This window comes from Pteropus medius, unplaced genomic scaffold, assembly GCF_902729225.1.
Source record: "Pteropus medius unplaced genomic scaffold, Ma_sr-lr_union100, whole genome shotgun sequence".
NCBI classification, from domain to species: Eukaryota; Metazoa; Chordata; class Mammalia; order Chiroptera; family Pteropodidae; genus Pteropus; species Pteropus medius.
In genome coordinates this window covers 5,492,896-5,518,290 of record NW_024355008.1, presented here as the reverse complement: position 1 = coordinate 5,518,290, position 25,395 = coordinate 5,492,896, and the positions used below count along the sequence as shown (strand labels likewise).

Here is a 25,395-nt window from a genome sequence, read left to right as displayed (position 1 = left end):
ATTTTTACAGACCTGTTCATTATTACACTTCAAGTTTTGCTGCATGAAATTCTTATTCATATTGGAAATACACTCCTATTAATAGGCATTTGTTCAATAAGATTTCATTATAATCCAAGATGTGTGTAGAATTGAAAAGTAAATTATTATCCTATACTTTTAAGTGATTTGGTCGTCAGTTTGAAAAGAACAGCTTTTGAAATGACAGTTAAAGATAATGCTGCACTTCTACTTGCTGTCACAATTCACAACAAAAACAAGGTGGAAACTTATTTCCAAAACAATAAACACAAACCCATGGAGCTTAGACATTTTCCCTTGCATAGTTATACATGGTAGATTGCTTTAATGGCCCTATTCTTTACCACTTCCTGTAAACTCTACATTTGCCATGTGCCTTTTTAGTTCCTCTCACTGAGAAGGCATAATCTCCTACCACACTTCTTACATTTGGGCTCACCTGTACCTTGCTTTGGTCACCAGAATGATGGCAAATGTAATGCAAGCAGAGGCTTAAGAAAAGAACTTACACATTTCTGTTTACTTTTGTACTTGGCCATTGCCATGAGTACATGGCCAGCTCTCCTTCTTCATAACGAGAGGCAATCATGTACCAAAGCGGAGTTGCCTCAGTTATGTCAGTCACTCGGGGTATAACTAGTGCCAGCTAATTCTCCCTAACCACTCTCTCACCTCTCCTACTCCTGCCAAATACACATATGAGTGAACTCAGCCAGCCAGCCAAACTAGGTCCAGGTCAGCTGAAGCTCACAAACCCATGAGCTAGAAATGTTTCTTGTTGTCTGCTGCTAAGGTTTGGTGGTTGTTCATAATGCCACAATATTGTGGCAATATCTAAATTATAGACTGTCTCCTCTTGTTTTTGTTGTTGTTGTTGTTATTGTTTATAAGGCTACAAGTGGGAATATGCTATTAAGGATTAAGTTCATCATAATAAAGTACATTTCCTATTTCTTAATTACGAAATAGCCCATGAGCATATTTCTACATTTATGGTCACAGTAAGTTACCATTTATTGAGAATCTACTATTTTCCTGAGAACCTCTAAATATAAATAAATAGTTCAAAAGGTAATGTCTGCAATGATTTGAACAACAAAATAAAGTAGTAATGGATAAATAAATGGTGGATAAATAAATAAGTAAGAATAGCTTAGTCTCCCATGCAGAATAATTCCAAATAATTTACTAAAATATTCCGACTTCAAGGAGTTGGAGAATACGTATTTACTCTTAAGTGTGGCTGTGCATAGTGACATTCTTCTAAAGAGTACAGTACAGAAAGAGGCAAGAAGAGTAACTTTAGAGTGGAGAAACCTGACAAAGACCAGTTCAGCCAGGTGATGAAGGTTAACATCAACAGTAATAAGTCATGTTGATGGTATGTACATTTGATGTGATGCGATGAGAATGGCATTTTTCATCTGTAGTCCTCCTCAAATCTATAACTTCAGTCCCAACATTATCAGAAGGAAAACATCAGACAAATCCCAATAAAGGAATATTCTTCCTTTACTATACATGACCAGTACCCATCTAAACTGTCAAAACCATTACAAAGAGTAGGAGAGAAAGTCTGCACAACTGTCATAGCAAAGAAGAGCTTAAGGAGACATGATGACTTAAGGTAATGTGGTATCCTAATGTTCCAGAAAAATATTAGGTAAAAACTAAGAGAGTATGAACAAAGTATGAACTTCAGTAAATAATTATGTAATTATTATTGGTTATTTTAATTATCAGGCACAGGTTTTTTTTTAAACTGAAAATTTGTAATTTCCCAAACACTACCATAGAGAAATGAATTTTGACAGATTGCTAATTTAATACAGATATTAATAAATAGTGTGTTATTCTGAAAAATAACATAAATTTTGTAGATTAAGATGATTTTAATTGTAAAATGGATTTAAATGAGTGGATCGCACAATATTTTAATGTAATTTTGAAAATAAAATGAAAATTGTATAATTAATTTTTCACTATCATTTCCTAAAATTGTCAAATATCACTTTTTGTCACACTCTTTCTAGAGAAGATTAATGGTAGGATCACAGTGATACCAGCTGTTTAAATATTCTTTTTATTTGCAATGCTAGCTTAATAAATAACCAATCTGCCTAGCAACTATAACCTTTTTATAGCTGAAAAGCTTTCATGGAGATCCTCTACATATGGAACATTATAATTTTTTAATACTAGGCCATTATCCTCAATAATTTAATATTATGAGACAAATGTTCAGTGCAGTGACAAAAATAATCACTAGCTGGTATGCTTTGTGGCTTTAAAAAAATTAAGGACATTCAATGGGCTTTGGTAAACAGGTCTAAAAGATAAAGGAAGCAGGTGTAGAAGACATTTAATAAAACATGCCTCTCATTTTTATTCTTTTTCTGTTTGGTTTCTTGGGAATCTCTGTTTAACAGTGAACTGCAGTATATTTGCTTCAGGCAGATGCTTTTATTCTCTTTGTCTACTGATGTGGCAACCAAAAGAGAGAGATGGTAAAAAATATGGTCAAAACCTAACATTAAGTTTTAAAAAGCAAAGTAGATGTTTTGCCAATAGAATTATAGTGTTAAGCAATTTAAACTGTTGGTTTAATGTTTGTTAATCTAAAGTTGGGCATGATATGAAAGTATAGTTTATAGATTCTAATCATGGGTTATAATGAAATCACATTATATCTGATTTTTTTTTCTGTAAATAAGAGTATCAACATGAATTCATTGTCCAGAGTAAAGGTTATTCTGAGGAAAAATGGAGAAATGTAAGTCATTAAGTCATAAAGATTAAATATTCATTTCTGGCCTCCCGAAGGGTCTGTTTATGCCAATATCAGTCTGGAGACCAACTTCAGTGCACTATAGCAACTCCTTGTTTCCTTGCACGCCCTCACAACCATACTTTCTAGTTTTAATACTTTTTTATGGTTAACTATTTCAAACACTAGTAGTAGTAGTAATCCACTTTTGCTTTGCATAATGGTCCACATGCCAACTACATTTCTCCACAAGAGAGAAAAATAATAGAATTATTAAGAGATTTAAATGTGCTGTTTCATGAATTACCTTTTAAAAGAAGTCTATACTGTAATGTCTACTCCATTCACTTTGCTCAATATCTAATTTCCTTATTAACAAGATTAGCAGAAAATTAAATAATGGTGTTTGTATATACATTCCTACTATTTATGTATCTATAGCACACGCACTATATGTATTTTAAAAATATGTATAGAGTACTCCACTAATCTCTTCTAGTGCCAGAAAACAAGAAAACATGAATATTACAATATTTTTGAAAGAAAAAATTTTATAAAAATCTTTTCTTTTCATATGAGAAAGTGATTTAAGGATATAAGGATAAAAATGTAAGTTAAGAGACAGAAAACTCTTGATGTGCATGGTTTTCTTTTAAACTTTATTGTTTCCAGGTTTGTTAAATCTTAAGAGGAACATTCTGTCAAAGGGACCTTTTAACCTTGGAAAATCTTTCGGTCAAAGAACCTAAGCTTTAATTCTAAGGTTGTCTGATAATATTTACTCAGTCATGGGGAGTTTACAAAGGATATGAGTAGTGTGATCCCAAGAGCACATAGCAACTCCAGGCCTTTCTAGGCACTCAAATATTTAGTTCAGATAATTCAGGATTACAAATGAAGAATTTAAAAATATTTTTCTTTTCTTTTCAAAATTCTTGTGTTGTAGGCTAAGGGGAGAGGGACAAAATGTATATTATCTCAACCCAACATTTGATCTCCCTACTATTCTATTTCAATGATTACAGGTTGTCTCTCATCCTGAAATGCTTTGTCTGGAAACTTCCTTTATATATCATTTGTAGGCGTTTTCCAATGGAAACAACTTTTTGCCTGTGGTGGTTAGGTTTTCAGAAGAGGCCGCAGAGGCAAGATAAGGGTTAATGAAGAGTTGGAGAGAAGCCTAGGAAGAGAGTTAAAAAGCACAGGTGGGTGAGATTATGTTGAGCCAAAATGAAGTCCAGGATTTATCTAAGAATCTGATGAACTCTATGGACTCTCCTCGTACAAAACCTCAAAGATACCCCAAACATTGCCTACATTTTCATGGAGTAGAGAACATTGTGAAGCTCATTTAAGGACCCCAGAAGCTCAGGGGTTAAGAACCCTTGCTCTAGGTAGGAAGTTAGACAAAGCAGGGGAGATACAGATATACCTCAAATATAATGCGGTTTCAGTTCCAGACCACCGCAATAAAGCTAGTACAGGCATATCTTAGAGATACTGTGGGCTCAGTTTCAGGCCACCATGTTAAGGCAAATGTAGCAATAAAGCAAGTCAAAATCTTTTTGTTGGTGGATGGTCTTGTCCTCAGTTTGCAAAAAACGCAACGCTTGTGTAGCAGAATAAAGCGAGGTATGCCTATAGATGATGAAACATGAATTCTGAAGGAGACTAGAGTTTTCTTGTCTCCAGGTCTCTCTTTTTTTCCTTCACCATGTAAAGACAATCTTCAGCTTGTGGTGATGAAGCAGTGGGGACAGAGGGCAAGAAGTGGCAGCACTGGAAGTTTTAAGGCAATCTAAATTACAGTATGCCTTTCTCCCCTTATCCCGCTTTTTTCTTTACCTCCCAGCTATTCCTCCTCCCTTCACCTCTACTGTCTATTATAGGTGAAAGAAAGAGACATAGCTGAAAGGGCTGCTGAAATTTGTCAGAAAAAGGAGGAACACAGCCAGTCAAAGTCTTTTTGGTAACAGAGTGGTAAAGATTACCTTTTCCAGCCATCTTGCTCTCCCAGTAACCCTCGCTTCTGTGTTTTCTGTGTTTGCTTTTCTTAAATTTTCTCAATGTTCAAGGAATTACTAAGAACTGAAGAAGTTTCTTTGTAAAAGCATGGGCAGTGATTTTCATTTCCCCCCCCTGCTTTCTACACTCTTTAAGGATCCCTTCTAAGACAGGACAATTCCACTTGACATCAAGAAAGGTAGGGAATCTCCATGTCTCTCCAGAAGGAACAGCTGGTCAAATGTATTAGAAATATCCCAATCTTTGTAAAGTACAAGACTGCCTATATTTTGTTAAATTTTAAATCAATAATAGAAATATTTAAAGAACAGGTTTGAAAAAATTTTTCTGATGATTCGTTGCTGTTGTTAATCTCAGTCATATTTATAATGTGCAGGAGAAAATATATTTATATGCTAATTTACATTGTGAATATGAAGTGAGTAGAAATTCTAAATTGGCCAGACTTCCTTTCACCTATCCAAGGTCAGGTTGTCCCTGAAGAGAGTCCTTTTAGAAAAAATATAATGATGTATACTCTTGAACCTTGTTTGCCAGGTATTATATTCTTTCCTCCATTGTCTGTTAATCCTAAAAGTAGCCCCAAATACCTAATAACTTAATTGTTCCAATAGAGATGTCTAGGAATTGGGTCTAAATCTTATAGAATTCTGAGCAGGTTTACAAATTTTATGTATTTTCCCCAGTGACCTTCATCCTAGTTGCTTATGTTAGTTTACAATCTAAACTATAATTGAACATTTTTTTATGTCAGAATATTGAGGAGTTTTTTTATTAAACACACTTCTATATATTTTTGATTTCTAAGATAATATTAAAAGAACTTAGGTGCCAAGAGCCTTCAAAAATAGAATAGATATAGAAAGATGATTCTTTTTATTTGCTACTTCTAATAGATATAGAAAGATGATTCTTTTTATTTGCTAATTATAAAATCATTTAGTTTAAACTTCTAATTTACCATTTAGAAAATTAAGGCCCAGAGAGCTTAAATGACTGCCCAAGGTTACTCAGCCAGTTAAAGTCATGAAATATAGACTGAAAAATATGCTAACACTCACTCAAATCATTTGTAGTTTATAACCCTAAAATGAGGAACATAGACAAGGCAACACCTCCAAAAATAGAGTCTAGTTTTGCTATAATCCTAAAGCTAGCATACCCTTTAAGTGAAGGAATAGGTTTCCTATGGAAAAACAAACAAACAAACAAAAACAAAAAAAAGAAGTGAAATCTAAGGATCTCATTTCTGAAAGAAAGATCCCTCATTTTCTAAGAGATAAACAAATCACCAACCACATAGAAACTAGGTAAAGACTCTTGCCCACATTCTAAAAGAATATTTTCCCATTCTAATAACGATGTGATGGATACTCCCACTCTATAAAATCTGTCCCACTTTATAGTAAAAAGTATAAAAAGTATGCCAGCAAAAATACCTAGTAGCTGCAGGATTAATCTTTTTACCACGTATATATTAGTGGCTATTTAATTCATGCCTACTTATTATAAGGTACTGCATGGTACATTTAAAACATAAGCTTACAGCTAATCAGAAGCTAATTAAAAACTTTATGCTATAATTTTCTGTGCTTGCTTTCATCTGTAGTTTTACAGGAGTAATTATATGATTTTTACAGTGTAATCTATTTAATTTTTATGATAAATTATTCTTTAAATCATTACTGGAGAACAAATATCAGTTCTCTAGAATCGAGAGTGTTCAGCAGGGGCACTAAAAGCACAGGATTTTTCTAATGGAGACTTCTCCTCTTACAGATTGAGAGGGTTCACTCTGAAAAAGGAGGGAATGCTCGCTTCTCTGCCCTGCTCAAGCCTAGCTAGATACCACACACACACCCAGGCAAACGGAACCAATGTGTCACCAAACATATAAGTAATATTTTTCAGAGAGATTAGCACTAAAAGAACTGCATAAATATCGAACAATCATGAAACAAAGAACAAGATTGTAAAGGTTCTGAATTTTAGCACTGATGCCTCTATTTATTGTTAAGATAACTTGAGGCATCTTTGAGCCTCCTTCACTCATCTCCAGAATAAGATTCAAAATAGCTGAACATGCTGCCACCCACAGGTTGGGGGCAGTATAGTGAAATTAAGAGTAAAGACCATGTACTTCTAGTTCTACCACTTACTCCATGGCATTTAACACAATGGCAGACACATAGGAGGTGCTCGATTTTGACTTGTTCATCATAGGTAACAGAAGCCAGTCTCCCAAATTAGAAAGTAAGTCACTCTTTCCTCATCGTTCAGCAGAGTCAGTCGACGAAGCATTTGTTTCTTTGAAATGTCTATGTCATTCTGAACATGGTTTTACAGTCTGATGCCATTATACTCTAGCTGCAATTCACATTAAATTCCTAGAAAAGTCATATTCATTTCTCTCACTAATCTTGTCCTTTCCCAGAGAAATTTGCCTTTTTTTCCCTTTCACCTTTATATATACCCAAATGTTATCAATGCCTTCGAATACTGACCATAACCCAAATTATGTCTCTCTTTAAAAATATTCTCTACACTGGCCTCACAACTATTTAATATTATTTATCCATAACTCTAAAATCAAGCGATGTTAATACTTCAGTATAGTACCATACAAATTCTCATTCTTGTACCAATATGCATTTGCTCTGAAATACTCTCTCACCTTCAATATAATAAAGAGAACATGATTTTTGCATTAAAAAAATTCTAAGTGTTAATCTGAATTCTGATGCTTGAATAGATGTGTAATTTAGTATAGTTTGGCTTCTTATAAAATGGGCATAACTACCCAACAGGCTTTTTTCTGAGTATTAAATGAGATAATAATAGCTAATAATATACATAATTTATTGAGAGCATACTATAGCTCAGGCCTCACTCTATACCATTTACATGAATCTATGCCTTTGATACTGAAAATAATTCCATGAAGTAGCTAAGATACCACTTCTCATTCATGGAGAAGTTGTGGCATGGAAGGCTAATGCAACTTCCTAGTAAATAGTTTGTGGCTTCTGAGTCAGCTCTCTTAATTACTAAAAAAATGTATCTAGAATAGTGTACCTGGTATATGCACCAAAATGTTAGTGAATGAATGAGTAATCTGAAATTTTAATAAAAGTGAATCTCTAAAAAAAAAAATAATACTAGTTGTATTTGTCCCAAACTATTCAAATTAAGGGCAATTTATTTGACTCAAGATAAAATAGTCTCAATGAATCAGTGTTACTGACTATATAATTAGACCGTTACAAGCTCTATTTTTCCCTCCAGGAAAAATACGTGAACTCTTAACTATAGGCTCAAGGTTTATTAAAGCAGTGATTCCTTTGGACTTTAAAATACTAAGGGATTTTTTTTTTCTTTGTGTTATAGAATTAGAACAGCATGATTTATAGAATAAAATGACATGTGTATATAATTTTCTAGTTAAATGTGTGAAAATACTGTGTTACCAACTAAAGTATTTTGGCTAATACTGAACTAATACAAATCTTTGTCAGTAGAGAAACAAACATAGTCCTGGCTGAGAATTAGATAGAAGCACATCGTACAGAATTTAAGAATACCTAATTATATGTTGTTGTTTTCTGAAAGAACAGATATAAAAAACATGCCCAATAAAATGTGATTAAAAATTACCTGCAGTTAAAAAAATTATTATTCAATACTGAAATCCTAGGGTACCTAATTGAGCCTAATGTCTTTATTACACTATTGCCCCTGTTTATTCTCCATTGAAGGAATCCATACACAAATGAGACTCCATAGACAATACTAACAGTTACTTGTCACAATATTTTTTCCATAGGCTCTGAAAAATGTGCATCATGTATTTTTATTGAATAGTGTATGTGCGTTGGGGGGGGTGGGAGGAGTGGGATAGCAAAGAACCAAGGATGTTATCATAAAGAACTAAGGATAGTATAATATGTTTGTAGTAAACTATTGCAATAAAGTTGTTATCTAAAGACCTTTTTATTTACCACCTGTATTAAAGGAACAAAGATCTTGTACAAAATTTCTATTTCACCTAGCTTTTTAAAAAATGCACTAGCGGCCAGTTGTTACTTTCATTGTTACCAGTAGAAACTTACATTAAAGTTTACAGTAAAACTATATGACTTACCTATATCCTATGCTGTAAAATGGGATGGCAACTATATTTTCAAACAGAACTGGTAGAGCTGTTAGTTATGAGTCTAATAATTTCTGAAAAGTTGTTGAACTCCATTATTCCCTAGAGTAATGACTACACTTGTTCTTCCTGTCCATTAATGTTTCTCGTACTTGAATGCTTTGTATTCCATTGACTCTTAAGGAAGTGGCTAGAGAAAAAAACAAGTTTATCTGGCATAATTTCATATTTATCAGTGACTAAAACACCAGTTGTTTGGAAAGCTGTTCTATCTTATCACTGTTCAATACTCTGCTTTATAACACACCAAAGAAATCCAATACTGTCCCATAATGATAACACTCAGCATGTTGCACACATTAAATTATTGTTATGATCTCCATAAAGGAAGAAAGGCACTATTTTCTCCATTAATCACTTGTGGTCCTGAAAAGCATATATTTTGCCAAAGGCTATAAAAAACATCTCCTAGGCAAAGCAAATATTCAGGAGCATTAATTCAATAATCAGTTTTCAAAAAGTGCATTGATTCAGGTAAAAAGAGGAAAATCAACAAATTTTCTGCCTGAGTGCATTACCAGTACCCCTAGAAACAGGGTTGGAGTGGCTCGTTGTTTTAAAGTATTGCTGCCCTGGAGCAGTCAAAATTGTTCAAAACTGAGGCCCTAGAAGTGGAGTTAAATTTTTCTAACTTCAAGTTTTTGACTCAGAAATTAACAAAAATCTCCCAGAAATTTTTTCAACTAGAGGACTTCTTTGGAGCTACACTTTAAATGCCATGGATTGGACAAGGTTATGGAACCTTGTGTCCTAATATTGCTGCATTTGGAGATAGGGCCTCCTATCCATTTAATTAAAGTTAAATGAATTTGTAAAGATGGGGCCCTGATCCAATAGGATTAGTGTCCTTATAAGAAGTGATATCACAACCATAGAGTTCTTTCTCTTTGACTCTCTCTCTGCTCCTAAAATGTGAGGATACAATGAGAAGGCAGCCATCTGCAAGGAAGAAGACAGCTTTCACCAATAACCAAACTGGCTGTCACCTTGATCATAAACTTCCTAGCCTCCAGTACTGTGGGAAAATAAATTTCTGCTGCTTATGCTACCAGTCTATGGTAGTTTGTTGTGGAGGACTGAGTTGACTAATAAACCTGGTATAATAATATAATTTTCCTTTCAAATAATTTCTGATTTCTCTTTTACCTTATATTTAAAATATCCTCGATATATGTTTTAATTTTGTAAGCAACTTAAATCCATTTTCATAAGAGATGAGAAAATAATTAGTCAAAGGGGAAAAATGAAGGTAAGATGAAAAAGAAAAGAGAGGAAGAGAGGAAGGAGAACATCCAATAGTAATTCTTTCCAAGAAGTTAGATAAGTCAACCATCTGTGATACATTTGCATTACTTACCTTTTAGGGAATTTTTTAAAGTATTAATATTTTCTAATCTTTCTGATTTTAAAATATAAAATAGTATTTTTGATTCTTCGAAAATTCCAAAGTGTTTATATTTGTGCTTATACACATAAAAAGGCTTTATCACTTTCTCTTCCCCATTTATCTTCCATATTCAGATGGTTAGAACAGTGAGCCTATAGCTATGCCAGGCATATAGCAGCCTTGCAACAAATGTTCATTTTGGGGAAGAAAATTAAATTCTATCTTCACTATGTGACTTTCTTCACAATGTGAACTTATGTGATAGTATATCAACTTGCATGTCTTATTCTCCAAGGAAATTTATTTTTTCATAACCACCTATTTATTTTAACAATGTACTATTAACTCTCAATTAGTAGCAACTACTTCTACTAGAAAAATAAGACTCCTTTGGGATCACTTATAATTTCTAGTATGCTACATTTTTAAAACATTCTCTATAGGAAATTTTATTACCATCTACTTAAAAGCCTAACAACATTTGGCACTTTATATTCATGTTCCTTCTTTACTTCTGGACTCTCCCTGTCGAAATGACCTTGGAAACATTGCAGAGTTATTGAGTACTCTGTGATGGAGTTTGAGGGATCACTTTTACCAATTCTCAAGGCAAAGTAACTCTCTCTTGACTTATTACCTTGTTTTCCCATTAGCACTCTTTAACCATTAGTGTTTCCCTGACCCCTGTTTTTGGTTTTCATTTTTATTAGGTATGTCTTATATAGTCCAAACTTAATTGTTTGACACATTTTCTCAAATCAGCAATGAAAAAAAGGGGCATCAATCTGAACGTGACTCAGAACAAGACACTTATTAAACGTAGACACTTTGCAGAATTCTCCCCTAACTTCAATGTCTATGGTTTCATTATGGCCTTTATGAAAGTATATGAAAATTCAAACTATAACACAACTTTTTTTTTTACATTTTTGAGGAAAATGTGTAGAAAATTGCTATTTTGTATATATAGAGATTAATACATTTTTATCTTATAGAACCCTCTTTTAGAGAACTATAAAAATTGGGGATCCTACAGATGCACTGGAATTTGCAGGAAAAGAGAAATGATTTCAAAAAAAGCAGAATGAACCATCTATTCAAGGAAATACAGAAATGGAAGTTGATAAGGTTTATTTATAAGAAGGCAAAAAATGATAGGAACAAAAGAGTAGGTGAATAATAATACATAAGAAATGCAAGGAAATGTTTTAGGGTTTGGTATAAAAAAACAGAACTCAGGAAAAATTCCATCTGTGACAAGTAGCATTTTTTTTCTACAGTGAATATTTATGAGATTCAAGAAACTAAAGATGAAATTGAATACCTAACATATCAAACACTAGCTTTTGTCCTAAATATATTTTTTTTAATATGATTGGTTTCATTGTTATTTTTGTCACAGTCTTCTCATGCTGCAAATTGGAAGTTATGTAATAGTCACAGGGATATAAAGTACGGCATAGAGAATATAGTCAATAATATTGTGATAAGTATGTGTAGTTCCAGGTGGGTGCTAGACTAATAGGAGGGAATCCTTTCATAAATTATATAAATGTCTAACCATTGTGCTGTACACATGAAACTAATATCAAATAATACTGAATGTCAACTGTAGTTGAAAAATAACAAATAAAATTAATTAAAAAAAAAACCCTCCAAATTCTGAGGCAAATGAACCTTAATGCATCAGGTTAACTTAGTAGCAAAACCAAAGCAAACCAAAGAAACAAACAGTAAAACACATCAGAAGAAAAATAATCCAATCCCTCAACCATCACAATCCATGGTTTTAGAAAAGTTTATTATATGAAGTGAATCAGAACTGTCAATTTTTTTTTTTTTAATCTCATGGTAGTACAGACTGAAAGAAGCACATCTGCTTGACTGCAGATTCAAGGAGAAATAGTGTCCTACTCAACCTTTCAGCTGTTTCTTAATGGAGAATTAACTTCAAAGCTTTTGGAACATTTAAATTCTTACTCAAAAGCTAGCCAACTCACAGTGCTCCCTGTCAGAAACAGAAATCTAATTTTAAATGAGACAGCTAGTGAAGATTACATTTTAATATTCTTAAAACCAAAACAGCCACTTCTTCAACCCTTTTATTCTGTTTTACCTTTAAAAATAAAGTAAGAGACATTTTCAAAGTGCACAAGATTTGAACTAAAGCTTATACTTGATGAATTTAAAGACATCTGTAAGAAAGAATGAGCATAGCTATACATCATAGGAGGAAATGAGAATAAAACACATTTCTTCACAGAGTGAGTCAGCACCAATGCACCACATAATCAGATCCCTCAAATTAATCAGCAAAAGTACAATTTTTTTTCTGGTACTTTTAACCATTAGGTCACACCTCTCCTCTCAAGTTATAGAAAAGAATATAATACCCATTCCTGGAAAAAAAGGGTGGGGAGAGGTAGTAATTCCTCCATTCTCAGAGACACTAAAATGGCTCATCATCAATCATTCAAAGAATATTGACAAAAAGAGGGGATAAATTTTATTCCATATGTCTAAGAAGAATACAAAATAAAAGCATAAATGGTTCACACTAATCATAATCACCACTACTACTTCAAAAGAACAACTCTAATGAGAAAAAGAAGAAGTGATATTTATAGAAAATGTACTGTATTTAGTGCTTTACATATGTTACCTTATTTAACTTTCATAACCATCATGAGAAGAGTATAATTATCTCCCAATTTCCTGATTTAAAAACAAAACCTGATACTAAACAATTATGTTCAAGGTAACAGAATCAGCAAGTGGTCAAGGTGGGATTTGAGCTCAGGTTAGAATGATTAAAAAGAGTCTATTATTTTCTCACTATAGTTCATTTGTTCATTCAACAATTATTTACTAAATATCTATTACTCTTCTATGCTGAGTATTTGGGCCAAAATGTTGAAAAATGTAACTATCACTGTCCTCAAAGAACTTAAGAATCATTTGAAGAACATTAGACCTGGAATAAGTAAATGCGACACAGTGAATGGAGCGTAAAAATTCTAGAGGATTTAAAAGTAGGTCAGCAAGAGGTGAATGGGGAGTGAGAAAGAAATCAGAAAAACTTCTGAGAAGAGTCACTAGAAGAAAGGTGAGAGTTAGCCATATGAAACAGAAGCCTTGGAGGCAGAGGAAATAGTGTGTCTAAAGGCCTTGGGATGCAGTGGGTCAGGGAGACTTTTGGGGAAATATAGGAAGTTTAGTAAAGCTGAAGCTTGAGTACAGAAGAGATAAATTAGGCAAAGAATGTATGGTGCTGGGCTTTTCTTATAGCTCATACAAGGATTTTCGATCTTCGATGAGAGGTTAATGAGATGCTATTGAAATATTTTAAGCAAGAGTAACATGATCAGATTTGAATTTTTAAAAGATCTATAATATGAGAATAAATTATACGGTCTGAAAGAGATATGTGGGGAAATGAGTTAAGAAGCTACTGCAGTAGCTCAAGGAAGAAATAATGGTGGCTTGAACTAAGAGGACGGCGATGTATAAAAATGGAGAAAATATGTCGAGATGCAACAGATATTAAGGAAATAGAATAAACAATTAATTGACTGTGGGATATGACAAATGGAGATGTGTCAAGGATAAAGACACTGGTCTAAAAATTGATTGGATGGTGGTGTCACTTCTCAAGATTGGGAAGACAGAAGGAGAAGGACTGTGAAGTAATTTCATAAAAATAATATTGTTATTATTATCAATAATAATAATGATGATAACCAATTGTTGAACTCATCTGTGTTGCAAAAACTGTGTTTAGTACTTTGTATATATTATCTCATTTCTCACAGCTCCTTCTCTGAAGTAATTATTCTTATAATCTCAATATAAGTGGAAAAATTAAGAACTGAACTGAAAAGTTTAGTAACTTTCACAGTTGTTATGTGCTAATGCTGACTGAATAGGATATAAGGAAAGAAACATTAAAAAAAAATTAAATGGTACATCTGGAGAAAAGAGCTCAAGGCATTGACGAAATCTACACTTCATGGTCTAAGGTCCTAAGGGACTTCTAATAAATTTATTCTTCAATACAAACGATTAGCAAGAAGAGTCTATACTACACCCTTGAAAGAGAGAATGCAAGGTCTAGTTGGGAATGACAAATGTAGTAAAGAATCAGGAGCCAGGTAAAAATGAATGGAATGGGCTGACTTCGGAAGCAAGCAGGAGAGGTGAAAGATTATCCCCAAAGAACATTACTGAACATATCTGCCTTGTCTGTTGGCAAGCAGTTAGTGCAGGAGAGTGCATGGTTGTTTTATAAACATGCAATGAAGAATATCAACAGGAGAATACACCCAAAATAAAATAAAACCTATATTTACTTTAGACCCCAAAATATCTGAGTTATCATGACTACACTTTAACTATACAACCCACAGAATGGCAGTAAAACCTACAAAATGAACATTCTCTGTGAAGTCTACTGATGTTCCTTTATGGTTGCATCAAAGAAAAGCCATATAAGGAACATACAGCATTCGACATAAATTTATAGGGATGATTTAAAAGGAAATGAGGGCATAAAGACAAAAATCATGGTAGGAAAGATACAACAAAATTCTATTAGGAATAACTAAAAGATTACACATAAAAATAAAACCAATTTCCATATGGCCGCGTTGATTCAACATACTCATTTATATGGTTTCCAGAAGAGAACCAATAATTGTTTTCATGGCTGGCAATAATGTGGTTGTGGGGCTACCTTAAGGGTATATCTGTAAACCGTTGTCAGTAGACAGAAATTTTCATTTCCTATGACTTCCTATGTAAAAGCTGGTCCTGGAGGGCTTATTATTTGGTAATCTCTGCTAATCTTACACTTTACGCAATTTCTGCATTTTTACAATTTACTTCTAAATCAAAGACCTAGACGCATCTATAAGATTTATTTGTTTTAGGAAAATTGTATGTTCCATAGTTCTTCTCTCTAAGGAACTTTATCTCAAGTAATTAATCCTTAAATCTCTGAGACCAAAATGATGAAAACAAGCAATTCATGTTTACCGAGAAAGAGCAAGTTCAGGCACTTGCCCAGAGTCTTTCAGAAAGTAAGCATGAAAAAATGTGCATCCATCAACTATTCCAACATGCTTTCTAAAGAGGACTTTGCAACATTTCCAGTCTATTAACCTGACAGTGCATGCAGAACAGTGCTTTACAGGGTAGCCAAAACTATCTAAGCTAGCATGGATCTTGTTGGTGTTCTAATATATCTCTTGAGTCAACTATATACTCATTGCTATGGATCAGATTAAGTTTGCTTCTGGCTCTTACCTTCCGCATAGATTCTTGAATGCTTTCCCTTCTTGCAAACTCTCTCTCTGCAAATATATCTTAAATGCTAGCATCACACTTAACTTTTTTCAGATACATATTGGGTCTTTTCATTCCCCTGGTCAAAAAAGCCTTTGATGTTTTATCACAATAAGCTCCAACCTCTTAGCCTAGATTTCAAATTTTTCTTCAATTTAATTACAACTTACATTTTTGGACACTATTTCCCACTACACTCTGACTCTTAGCTCATTTATTAGAAATAAACAAACACACATATATATGCGTGTGCAAGAGCATGATATACACTCCAGTTTTCTGAACATGCTCTGAGCTTATTTACATTTATTCCCCCCATTAGTATTGGTCATGATGTTTTGCACATAGTAGGCATCACATTTGCTGAATGGAACTAAATAATATTTGGTAAATAATATCATAGCATATGGCCATTCTAGGCCTAAGTAAAGATAATTATGTACTATTCTATTTTCCTCCATTCAGTGAGCGCAAAATTTCAGTCAAAAATATTGCACATTCTATTTTGTAGTTATTTTTTTGTGTGTTTCTTCAATATTTAGAGATTGTAATGAAAAGGAAGACTACAATGATCAAATACATGTTGCAATAAGGAGAAGCTGTGGGCACATTATCTATTCAGTATTAAGCCTGCTCTATGTCAACTGTAGAGATACTTGATATTGTTTTATCTATAATTCCGAATAACTTACTAGTTAAATATCAATCCTTTCAACTGAAGGTCAGAGATGAGACAGGTGACTTATGCTGTGTCCAGTTATTAAGTGCCAGAGCAGGAACCAGAAATCAGTTATGTTTGACTGTTGAGCCTAGGCATGTTGTAGGCTACAGCACAATACTCCAGATCTGCAAGACTGAAATGATGTGCAAATGTGCATAGAGAAGATGGAGAAACTACTCTGCATCCTGCTTCATCAGCAAACTTAAACAGAAATTTAACACCAGAAAGAACTACTATACAAATATACCTTTTCTATAACTATCCAATCTGTGATACTTAACCTAAAATATATGATGTCATCAGATATACTTTAAATTATAATAATTATAAAATATAATCTTCACTGACATGTTAAACATCAATCACTGTGCCAAGTAGTTAATTTACTAATTAATTTAATTTGACAAGAACCCTGAGGTAAATACTGTCATTATACATATTTTATCAATGAAGAAATGGAAACTTAGGCATGTTATTAATCTATCCAAGTTCACATGCTAGCAAGTATTAAAATTTTGATTTAGAACCAGGCCTACTGGATTGGCAAGTATATTTCCTAACTTTATGCACAGATTCGTATAATCCAGGCAAATCTGAGCATGTGAAAATGTTAAATTTAGTCTACAGCTGTGACACCCTGAATGTGCCTGATCCCATCTGGTCTTGGAAGCTAAGCAGGGTCAGGCCTGGTTAGTACTTGGATGAGAGACCACTTAGGATGACCAGGTGCTGTATGTGTAAAAAAAGAAAGAAAGACAAGAAAAGAAAATGTTAAATTTAGATAAACCATTTATTATTGTTATATGATGAGGAGTATATATGCATGAGATTTATGATCATTTACTTTAAAAGGTTTCCTTGGAGAAATTCTAGTTAATATCCTCATTAACATACCGCCAATTATTATTGAGTATCTAATACAAAATATTAAACATATTGGATGAGCATTAATCTGTATTTGATATATTTATTTCATATTTTCTCTTAATATTTTCCAAAATTAGGAGGCTAGGGAAATTTTTCCTAAACTAAACAAAACCGTCATTTGTCTTCTGCTCATGCTGACTTCTGGTGCTATATCTAAATCATTTTTCTTCTGAAGAACATAGCACCAAAGACTGTAAATCATCTCATGTGTAAAAGAAACACGGTGGCACTTAAAAAATAGGATTCTGAATTAAAATTAGAGTATTTTCCAAACACGAAAGTATGAGATTATTAACTTGCATAAAGACAAGTAAAAACTAATTTTATTAGTTTTAAGTAGAAAATCTCTCTATTTTGTTTTACCCTTAACAATGTTACCAAGAGGTGTATTTGTTTAAATTTTTGAGTACCACATTTCAAATTAATTAAATTATACTATTCAAGCATTATCTACCATATCAGTTCACAATGAGACTAAAGCATATTTATTTCCAAAGCTTTTTGGCCTTCCTATTCTTTTTTTTAACCATAGCCTCCAAAGTTGGAAAGGTGGAATGCTGAAGGAAACTGATGACCTAATTATTTGGGCACATGGCTCTCTTCTTTCTCCCTGTATGATATGAAAACTTTCAGTATTACTTTATAAAATCATAGGTCTGAAAGGGACTCTAGCAGTTTATCCCTTCTTTCTCCAGGTTTTACTTATATTGTTCTATACTGATACTATTAGTCCAGACATATAATGTCTCCAGGAGAAAAAGATTCCATTTCTTCCTTCAGGAATCTGTTTCTGTTCATAAAAAGTCCTTACCACTATGAGAGTTTTTCCCTTTGTTCCTGTTTACAATATAAAAATTTTAATGTGATTAAATTATTTCTTATACTTTTCACCTTTAGGGTAAATATATTTTACACCTTCATTTTAGATTACATTTCTATCCTAGGTTATGAGACCTCAGACACAGAGGGTTGTAGAGCTTTCCATATGTTCTGCTCTTCAACATCAGAAACTGTCCGTGCCAGCAGGTTCTCAGAGTCACCTGAAAGGCAGCGTTGTCTATTCAGCTCCGTTCACATGGCCAACCAGTACTCTAAACTTTTAGCAGTGCATACCAACTTGTCTTCTGGCCCTGTGCTGATTTTGATGAATAATGTTTTCAGAGACGATATCCCATAAAATGGGAATAACTGATGTTATAAGGACTATTGTGAGAATCAAACGAGTTAAAACCTGATGAGTGCCTGACACACAGTAAATTGTCAATTAAATATTAGCTATTGCATCTGCTGCCACTGATATTATTTGCACTAGTCCTATTACTGCTATTGCTACCACTACTACTTCTACTGCTACTGTTACTGGTATATTCTCTTACTACTACTATGGTTAATGCTACTACTATTACTTCTACCTCTGCTTCTACTGCTATTATACCCTGACAGATGTACTTTCTTCCAATGACTGAAGCATCCAGAGTGAACTGGAGTGCCTTGGAGGGCTGGGGGTCACTTCCTCCCAGTTCCCCACTCCTCTTAATTGCACAGTTGAGCTGGGTTCTCCTTGATTACATGGCCTCTAACACAATTATTATCCAAAGTTGACAAAGACACTGCAGCAAATTTATACTGATCAGGGCCTCTGGGTTTTCTGGCTCTTCATCCTTCCTGAGATCTTTCTGACAGTCTGTCATTTTGTAAGATATGCATTAATGTTCTTCCATTAACATGAATAATTGAAAGTTCGTCTAATAGAAATATCTTTCAATATTATACGATGTTTACCAACTATATTAATGGGTTAGGAGAAGTACTATACACAAGTATACAGAAAATTATAAGGCTTAATCCAATATTAAGTTTCTTATAAAGGTCTATAAATGGGGAATGTTATACTTTTTTTTCTCTGTAAGTTGATGTAAAAAAGAAATTTTGAAAATAATTAACTTTTTCATAACAATTTGTATTGTGTCCTACAATCATTTTTAATATTTATTCCTCAAACAAATCCTCATGGGAGTGTTATGGCATCATCAAACACTTTTTCATAGATGAAAAGTCTAAAGTATGGATATGAAGCAATTTAAGGATGGGTCAAAATATGATTAGATTTCATAGTCTCTGAGATGCTAGCATGCTGTTAAGTCAATTAAAGCCTGCCTGCAGCAGAAAGGTAAACAGAATAAATGAGTTAGCGTTTAGATTTACAAATAAACAAACAGCGGATCACAAATCAAGTTAGTAAGGCCTATTTTCATGGAGGTACAAAAAACATTGGAGTACACAAACACAAACACACCACATAAACTCATACATACACATACCCAGGAGAAACAAACATTAACCTATCAGCCCTGATTTCCTTTGAACCAACTCTAATTCTGTGATGTATTTTGTGGTAGACATCAGAGCAGACACTACCTCCTTTCCTCCAGTTTAAGACAGCTTGCCTTTGTAATTTCTAATGCAGACTGACCAACCTGCCTTTCTCGTTGTGCTAATTCTGGGTGACCTGATTGGCAATCTTGGAGACTGAGACTGCAAACAGTATGGCTGTTCAGATGGCCCTGTTATAACATCAAAGGTGACTGTGAGGATAAAATAAAGCCAGTAGTTTAAAATTACAGATGCCAAGTTCAAATTCATGTGGGTATTGTTAACATAAATATATAGACCAATCTGGCCTAAAGTCATTGTAGTTATATAGCTTCTGTTGGCAAGCTAAGGCACAATAATCCATTTATTGTTAGGAGAGGAAATTCTCAACATTATGACAAATCATCTAGAATTAGCACATATCTTAACAGAAATTTTCACTGAGTATAAATGAAATCACTAGATTAATAAGTTGTTTTACTTGCTTTCTGCATAAGCCATATACTTAAAACATACAAAGGAGAGGTTCAGTAAAGTTTTGGAAGTATTATTTTTATCATTCTCTTTGCTTAGTATTTGTTATTATTCACTATCCCAGAATTTTACAGTCTCTCCAATTTCTCTTCTCTGTTTTTCTGAATAGTAGATTCATTTCTATTCTCTTCTCTTCCTTCACCCAATGAATCCCACAACCACTTCCACCACCACTACGTAGCATGCCATCTTCAGAAAATCTTTTACTTGAATATTTCTTCAATTCTGTGTAGGATATGCTCTTGCTCTGTATCAAACTCCTGAAGGTCTTTTACTTATCTCTGAAACTGGGACTGAAAAATGTTAAACATTCTTATTATCATTATATTGCTGTTCTGAATCTATAAAATTACAGAAGGGCATAAAAATGTCATTATATAAATGCAAGGGATACATTATGCTTGGGAAATGATATTGAAGTTCCTCAAAAATTAAAAATAGAACTACCATGTGATCCAACAATTTCACTTCACTTCTAGGTATATATTCAAAGGAAATTAAAACAGGATATTGAAAAGATATCAGCACTCCCATTTTTATTGTAGCTTTATTCACAATAGCCAAAATACAAAAGCAGCCTATGTGTCCATCAATGGATGAATGGATAAAGAAGATGTGATATATAGGAATACAATTCAGCTACAGGGAAGAAGGAAAGCCTGTCACTTGTGACAACATGGATGGACCTCGAGGGCATGCTGAGACAAATAAGTCAGACTGAGAAAGACAAATACTAATGATAACACATATATGTGGAATCTAGAAAAGACAAATTCAGAGAAACAAGGAACAGAGTGGTTGCCAGGGTTGGGGAACGAAGCAAATGGGAGATGTTGCTCAAAGTGTACACACTTCCAGCAATAAGATTAACAGTGTTGAGGACCTAATGTACAACATGTTGATTATACCTAACACCATATCATATATTTGAATGTTATCAACACAGTAGATATCAAACGTTCTCACTAAAAAAAAAAAAAGAAAAGAAATGGTAACTTTGCGATAGGAAGGACAAAGTAGCTAATACTTTGGTAGTAATTGTTTTGCAGTTTATAAATGTATCGAATCAATCCATCGTATATCTTAAACTTATACAATGTTATGTGTCAATTATATATCAATCAAGCTGGGATAAAAAAGGGAACATTTTGTTTGATCAGTCTATGACTCAAAAGTTCTCCTTCAACACTATTAATGAATAACATTAAAATTTTATTTTAAAATTATTTTTAAATATTATATACATGTGAAAATGATGCTTTGTTATTTATAAATTAAATGACATTTGAGAAGATGTCAAAAAGTAGTTTTTAAAGTTTAATAGTAAAATATCTGTCTCATTAATGGCAAATGAAAAGTATCTACAAACATTTTATAAGAAAAATACTACATCTCATTGATGATCTGAGATAGTTACTGTTTTCGTTCTTCATTTGTATGTTTAAAGTCACCTAAATTAACTTTATCAGCCTTCGTAGGACAATGTAGTTACTTCTGTTTTTAACTTCGATTATTAGAAACAAGAGTAGTGACAAGATATAAAATCTGTATGTAAGAATAAAGATACTAATAAGTCAGCGATAAAAAGTAGGAGATGGTAGTGGGGACTGAGGTAAGGAGATTTAGGACAATGTTTGCTACTTTTTAAGAACAGTTTTTATACAATGGGATGCAGGCTGTCTGCTAAACAAGTTAATTTTAACCAGTGAGTAAGAATACTCTGTATTCTCAGGAGAATGGTAATTCTGCTGAAAGAGAGCCAAAGTTTTTCAAACAGAGTGACCCTTGTTGTCTTTGTGTGAACTGACTGGCTCTTTTGGATTTTCCAGGGAGGGCAGGTTTTCATAGTTTGGATGGTCAGAAAAGCCTAACCTGCAAGATTAGACTGAAAGCATAAAATTATCAAGATATAACATTAAACCCTTATGAAAGAGAAACTAATATAATAAGTGGGTATAGTCTTTTGCTTATTCTATTCACTGTTTTTCTTTACATTAAAATCTGATTAGGAAATTTAAAGAGTTGCAGATAAATCTACTTAGGTCTAGTATGTGTATATATGGTGCAGTAACAGATATTCATTGAAACTAAATATTTTTGTTAGCTACTCTGAATTATTTTAACTAGTTATTTAGCATATGGATAATAACTAAATTAATATTCTAATATAGTGTTACATTTTTTATCTTCTCAAATTTGTAAAGTTTAAGAGGAGAGATGACAATTATAAATATACAACAGTGACATGCAATTTCCTTTAAAGCTAAAATGTATAGGACAAAAATAGCTCGGTCAGAAAACATTTACTGAAATGTGTTAGGTACTATGATGAATATAAAAATAAAGTGACCAGTGTCCAAACTTTATCTGAATAATTTCTGTTGAATTTGAGGTCTATTTATTTATGAAATGGAAGAGACCATTAAATCCAAGTACCATTTTTTCTTTTTATTATTTAATGATAAGTCTATTATTATCTATGCTTTAAGGGAATCTTAAATATGCCTTATAAGAAATTCACATTTGGGGCTGTGCTTCTATGTACTTTGGGTGAATTGCCCAAAGTCACTTAAGATTCACAAGGAAAAGGGTTGAGAATTAGAACAAACTAAAGGAAGTGTAAAGGTAGAGGGGGAAAAAGAGGCTTATAAGGGCTACAAGTCCTTTTTGCTACTCTTGGCAGAAGGCACAAAGTGAAACACAATCTCTATTGCTGAAAAAATGCAGACATGAATTAATGGTGATTAAAAATTAGCAAATATTATCAGCTTCTTTCAAATATCTCTCCTAAACATGCTATATTTAATGGTTTAGGGTACAAAAGATAAGACCAAAGCAGAAGCCATAAAAGAGGCTTTCATACTAGGAAAATAATTTATACAACAAACACAAGTGTAGTCATTCCAGCTGGCATGCTGCTATCCATCCTAATTATTGCAATAAATGAACCACTGGCCATCACTTTTTAAAAGACTATGGAAAACTGGAGGGTTACCAAAAGATCAGAAAGAAAAGCTTTATGTTAAAATAAAGTGATGATTAAATTGAAAATCAGGCCATAATGCTGATGATACATGTTTACTGGGATAAACAAGGCAGCTTTGTCTTCGAAAATTATATCCATCTGACCTTCTAAATTTCTTGATAAATTGATAAGCAACTATACAATTTGTGTGCTCCACACACTAGATTGCATTTACAGAAAGCATTTTTACTACTGGAAATAATTACAAAAAGAGTCCTGCAGTGGGCATGGGTCAGTGGAGGATAGACTAATTGGAAATCTAGTGGGTAGACAGCATTGCTTTCCTTTAGTAGAGCTGTTCCCAAACTGTGGTCCCAGGATCAGCAGCATCAGCAACACATGGGAATTTGTTAGAAACTGAAATTCTGGACCCCACATCAGAAGTATTGAAATCAATCTGAAACTCAGGGGGGTTGGGCCCAATAAGTTACATTTTAACAAGCTCTCGGGATGATTCCAAGGTGTGTGCATGTATGAGAAGCACTGCTCCACTGAAATGAAAGCTCGGTGGGACCATTCTGTGTCCGCTTCTGCATTTCTAGTATCCATCTAAGCCATGGTAGGCACTCAGTAAATGTTTGTTGAACGAATTAATTACAAAGAAAGTTTTTCCTTTAAGGAAGTAGGTTGAAAAGATATCCCACGCCATCGTTTTAAGGCATTTTTAGTGCTGGCAAACAATTTCATTTATAGAACATTAGTTAAACATTTGTAAAAGTGTCATTAAAATGGGTGAATTCTTATTTGAATTTAGAGTCAGTTGTATTTGAAAAACAAAATGTTCTTTAAAAAAGATATTGCGACAATCGTTACATAACTAGTTTTAAATTTGTGCATGGGTAGTTTGTTTTTTGTTGTTGGAGGGTGATTATTTAAGGAGGGATTGGTCATAAAAATAGAATCTATTACATATCATTATCTATAATCGGCATAAATCACTTTCTTGATTTAATTATGCATTTAAACTTTTAGCTATCACTTCTCATTATTCAACATAACATAATACATTCATAGAATTTTGTATCACAGAACAACTCTAGCACTTTGCATAGGTTTAATTCATATATACATATGTATAACCGGCAAAAGATATGTTTTATTTTTTCAAAATCATTCTTTACAGAGAAAGAGTACAAATAAAAACATGAAAAAAATAATATGATTTGTATCTGTAGTCTCTAAACTTATATTGCCAGTGAAGTAAGGGAACAAATTCTAAGAGAAAAATTTATGAACCTTAACGGGCTGAGTAATGGCCATCATCATTTCACAAAGTACAATTTTAGAAAACACACTTTTATTGTATTTTTTGTTTAAATTATAAACTTGCATAAAAAGTGGGAAATTGGGAAAAGTAATACATTTGAACTGTAGAATACCACTTAATATAGGCTCACAAAAAATGCTACTTTAAAAAATTAACTCAATTCATCTGCAAGAGGAAACTTGTCCCTATGAACCAAAAATTGTCTGAAAGTCATAACCAGAAAGTTAACAAATACTTCAGTGCTACCTAATGACATACATATCCTTTTTATAAAAAATTACTATTTCACATGCTAACATATAACAAAAGAACTATAAAAATGCTAAGAAATTAATCCAGAGGTCATAATCTTTGAAAAGAATTGACAACTCGTAACGGGACAATCTCTTTTCTTGACTGCCATTTGCGAGATTAACCATTCTAATAATTGCTGACACCATGAGCATCTAAAACAGGGAAAAAAAACAGAAAAGAAAAATAAAAAAGAACCAGGCAATGGGGAAGCTATGGTTCCGTGATATTTTGACTCCTAGATAGTAGATATGTCCAAAAATATAAGTCCTCTACAATTCTACTTAAAAACTCAATTGTTCCTAATGTCTTTATCCATCTTTTGGTTTCATCTGTGAGGAAGAAGCCAACAAGTTCCTAAGCACTCTTCGCCTATCTCCTGGGCTCCTCCTCTTTCTCCAACTTTAACACTTTGTTCGATCAATCCCCATTTGCTTCCATGCTTGGTTCTGCCCATTTGCTTTGGCTTCCTCTTTGTTTTCTGTTGGCTTGTACTCATATTAA

General features: G+C 33.2%; 1 protein-coding gene across 2 annotated transcripts in view; it reads right to left on the bottom strand.

The window, feature by feature from the left end:
• ALCAM (activated leukocyte cell adhesion molecule) overlaps positions 1-25,395 on the bottom strand; it is a 181,308-nt gene that overhangs the window by 131,394 nt on the left and 24,519 nt on the right. The gene's annotated exons all lie outside the window — the stretch shown is intronic.